We start from the raw sequence: 5413 nt of genomic DNA on the forward strand, positions 1-5413 counted from the left end.
ACAACGATATCCAATCTTGTGGCTGATTACGTGAATTGGACATTTTGCTTGACCGTGACCTTGACCTACTAAAATATAAGCACTTCCAGCTTTTACAGAACAGTTAATCCCTGCAAGATTCATTACTCCACGATGAAAATTGTGGCCAGGAAACTGTTCACAAACAAACACACAAACAAGGGAGAAAACATAACCTCCTCCAACTTCGTTAGCAGAGGTAATTCGATATTAATATTAATATTAATATTAAGTACTTATGTACTTCAACCCCGACTGAGAAATCAGCTCAAAATCCCCTTCATTGAGACAGCCTGGATTCCGACAGTGAACAAACAATCTAAAACGCGTAGATCTCCGCGCTACATAAAGCAAATGAAGAGGATGAATGTGATCTTATTTGGCAAGAAACTAATACCCATTCCATCTACCCATCCTCCCTACAGGTCCAGACCCTCTCCCACCTCCCTCACCCCCTTACCCCTTACTGGAGAACAAGTACCATATTCCCCTTCCCCTCTTCTAAATATTCATAGCTTCAATATAGTTTCCCCTCTTGCAAGAGAGAGAGAGAGAGAGAGAGAGAGAGAGAGAGAGGTTGGTGCAACGCGTTGCAGAGGAGCGGACGGCCTCCTCCTACTCCATAATCGCTTACTCCTCCATCTCTCCGAGCCCCCTCCTACCCAACTACCGACCAACCGCCCCTCCCATCCGCCTCCCCTCTCAAGATCTCCATTTTCTGTTTCACTACGCATGGAACTCCCAGGGGAAATTCCAGCACCGTTGTCCAGGAGGTGGGATTAATGCTGCCAATTTGTTACCGCTAAACACTGTCTAAATAATTAAGAATTCTTAATTCCTTTAGCCTAAAATCCAACCAGCAACCCCCCCCCTCGATTCTCTCTCTCTCTCTCTCTTCTCTCTCTCTCTCTCTCTCTCTCAGGATAAGGCCACGGAAAAGAATTTAAAAAGGGAGTGTCTTGGAATCAGCTTGATGGCGGCCTGTTTGGTTCTTGCTTTAGGAAAAAAAAAAAATAATAATAATAATAATAATAATAATAATAATAATAATGATAATAATAATAAAATAATGCCATTATATATAATTCATGTTTTGAGATTGATTAATTAAAATATGTACTATTACATATAAACTTATAAAAGTTCATGTACCAGTAACATATATATATATATATATATATACATCATATATTTATAAATATATACATAGATAAATATATATATATATATATATATACAAATATATACATAGATAAATATATAATATATATATACATATATATATATATATATATAAACATATATATATAAATATATATATATATATATACATATATATATGCATATATGTGTGCATGTGTGTTTTTAAATTCCAGTTCATAATTCAAAAACTATCAAAACCCAATATCTTAATGAAAAAAAAAGTCTTCAAAAAAAAATCTGGCGAATTATGAATTTATGACATAATAAGAGAAAATCTAATACCATAAACTTACAGATGCCAGTTATATCTTTAACAGCAAAAAAAATGTATAAGAAAAAAGTACAGGTGATATAAATTTTGTTATAAAAAAAACTTTAAGATATAAAATAATAACAAAGATGAATTTTCTGCAAAATACGGGTTCATGTTGCAGTCAATGGAAAAATGAAAAAATAACAATAAAACAATAATAATGACAATGATTACAATTAATATCCATTAATAATAATAATAATAATAATAATAATAATAATAATAATAATAATAATAATAATAATAATATATGCTGACGTCCGTTATTACTGGATACCTCTTCGAAAAACATTCAAAATATTATTAATGCGAATAAAATCAATTTTCGTCACTCATAAACCCAGATAAGATTTTGCCCCCCATTTCCAAACATATAATCTTGAACAATATTTATAAAATCGTTCATTAGGTTTATAAAATATCTACTTTCACTATCTTGGGCACATTTCTAGCCACAAAATATTCAAGGAGTCTGACCGAAATTCTCTCTCTCTCTCTCTCTCTCTCTCTCTCTCTCTCTCTCTTTCATGAAAGCAATAAAATAACCCTTTAAAAAAAACCACCAATAGTAATACCAAGAGCAATTATTATAGATTTCTGACCTCCGCCAAAGGTTAATGGAGTCGTCCCATGGCCTAAGAGCTATCTGAGGTGGATATTTCGTCAAAATCCGTCAATCAGGTTTGACGTTATCTCAAAACTGGCGGTAAAAGCAAATCTGGAGCCGGATCATCTCTGTAGTGAAATTTTCGTCAAAATCCATCGAGCAGTTTTTAACGTAATCCTTTCGTCAAAATCCATCGAGCAGTTTTAACGTAATCCTGTTCTTTAAAAATATGATAAAAGCAAATCTGCATCTAGAATCCAGATACGGATCGGATCATCTCCAAAATGTAATGGGGTCGTCCATGACCTAAGATCTATCTTTGGTGAAAATTTCGTCAAAATCCAATGAGTAGTTTTGGACGTAATCCTGTCCACAAACATACAGACCAATGAATAAATAAATATACATACTCGAAACCATAACCTCCTGCGCGGAGATAATATTACTACTACTACTACTACTATTATTACTACTACTACTACTACTACTACTACTACTACTACTACTACTACTACTACTACTAATAATAATAATAATAATAATAATAATAATAATAATGAAAAAAAGAAGAAAAGAAGAAGAGCGAATAAAATATGGTCTAATAATAATAATAATAATAATAATAATAATAATAATAATAATAATAAAAGGAAATAGAAGAGACAATAAAACATGGTTGGACAACAATAATAATAATAGAAGAAGAAGAAGAAGAAGAAAAACGAGGAAATAAAACATGGCCTGACGAAGCACCAATAATAATAATAATAATAATAATAATAATAATAATAATAATAATAATAATAATAATAATAATAATAATAAAAAGGAAATAGAAGAGCGAATAAAATATGGTTTGACAACAATAATAATAATAAAAGAAGAAGAAGAAGAACGAAGAAATAAAACATGGCCTGACGAAGCACCGATAATAATAATAATAATAATAATAATAATAATAATAATAATAATAAAAAGGAAATAGAAGAGCGAATAAAATATGGTTTGACAACAATAATAATAATAAAGAGAAGAAGAAGAAGAAGAAAAAGAAGAAGAAGAAGAAGGAAATAAAACATGGCCAGACAAAGCACAGAAGGCCTTTTTTAATAGCGAGGAACAGTAAAACGTAAAAAGAGCGCCATGAGAGGGAGGCTGCTCATCAACCTTACCTTTCCTCTTAAACTCGCTGCCCAATCAAACATTTTAATTACAAAACGAGAAAGAAAACATTTTCCCTGTTGCTTCTCTGCGTCCAATATTTTCTAATCATCCAATACCTGCTCTCACCTTGGCCGCTGGAAACCATTAATTTCGGTACTTGTCATAAATGAAGAGCTGGAAAACTTCTGTGAGAGAGAGAGAGAGAGAGAGAGAGAGAGAGAGAGAGAGAGAAAAGCAAGCAATTGTTTAGTTGTCACGTGTCCGTTCTGGAAACACAACTCACGAGAACTTCTCCCGAAAATATGACAAGGAGAGTTTCCTTTTGCTAAATACGTTTCTATTTATAATTTTCTACGATAATAATATATATGAACTTTGTTATTTTCATTACTTTTGCTATTTTCACTCAATTTTACATTTTATATATATATATATATATATATATATATATTTGGCATATAATACATATATACTGTACATGTTTAAATATTTACGTACATAAAAACACAATATGAACATACTATATAAATAATTTATAATATATAATATATATTACATATATACGGTATATACCTATAGATACATTATATACATATATATATAATATATATACTGCATATTCAAATATATACATAACTTCAGCATGCTATACGTAGTGATAATATTTAGTCTGATTAAACTACAATACGTCAAGTATTTGTCTTGGCAACCAAAGAGTTTTTTAATTATTATTATTATTATTATTATTATTATTATTATTATACAGGAAAGTGGAAAGGAAATGAATTCTAATTCCCATAAAACCATTTTACAAATTTACTCCCCAAGAGAGATTAGTTCACCAAACGTTCAGCTGAGCTCTACAAGACACTAGAAGAGGTGGAAGACCTAGGCTTACATGGCTGAGGACTATGGAGCGCGGATGTAGGAGATGATGAATGGAGAAGTGTTGATTTAAAAGTTCTAGACGGAAACGACTGGCGAAATCTAACTGAGGCCCTTTGCTTCAACAGGCGTAGGAGGAGGAGATGATGATGCTGAGATAAACAAAAAAAATAGAAAATATCACAAAAAAAAAAAAAATAGAAATATCAGAAGGAACTGAACTTAGCGCTTTGCTTATCCTTGTTCCAAAAAGCTCTTCTTTTTTTTTTTTTTTTTAAAGAGCACAAAAGATAAAATTTCCAAGGCTTTGCGAACTAAACAGCATGTTTCCTGAATAACTTTACGTCCAATACGAACAAAACCGTAAATTTCTTCCTCTAAATGACCTTAGATGTCAGGATGCCAGAAAACCCCAAATTAATCAATCAATCCTCTAAATGAGTAGAAAAGCAAAGACGAATTTCAGACATCCAGCATTTTAACGACACAGATGTGCAAATTTTTAAACGAATTTTACACTTATAATGAAACCAAGAGCTCCGATTTCAAGGAACGCTATCTACTATAGTCCATTTCTTTTAGCGATGCATATTTTCACCGACTCGCAGGAGTGCCCTTTTAGCTCGGAAAAGTTTCCGGATCGCTGATTGGTTGGACAAGATAATTCTAACCAATCAGCGATCAGGAAACTTTTCCGAGCTAAAAGGGCACCGCGCGAGTCGGTGCAAATATGCATTGCTAAAAGAAATGGACTATAGAGCGTTCTCATGATGTCCCTTAACCACTGAAGGTTGTTGCAGTTTGTCAGGCATTGCCCTATCGAGCAGAACAATGCCCCAGAGATTTACTATACATACATAAGATCACCACCCAAGCACCCTCTCCATCCAAGCTAGGACCAGGGAGGGCCAAGCAATGGCTGCTGATGACTCAGCAGATAGCCCAAAGGCTCACCCAAACCCAACATCCTTAGGTCACAAGGATAGCTAGGTTGCAGCGACCAAAGAAACTAACAAGTTTCAGCGGACTCGAAGCCCAGTCAGGCGTACACCAGTCAGGGACGTTACCAAATCGGCCACCGCAACTCTTAATCTATGGAGGCAGACAATCCTGCAGGACCCTAGAGACTATCCCAGGATAATCATAGTGTACCAACCGTGTGTCACACGATAGTACATAAATTATTTTGTATATATTATGCTTGTATAAGCGCTCTTCCCTCG

This window comes from Palaemon carinicauda, chromosome 33 (assembly GCF_036898095.1).
Source record: "Palaemon carinicauda isolate YSFRI2023 chromosome 33, ASM3689809v2, whole genome shotgun sequence".
NCBI lineage: Eukaryota > Metazoa > Arthropoda > Malacostraca > Decapoda > Palaemonidae > Palaemon > Palaemon carinicauda.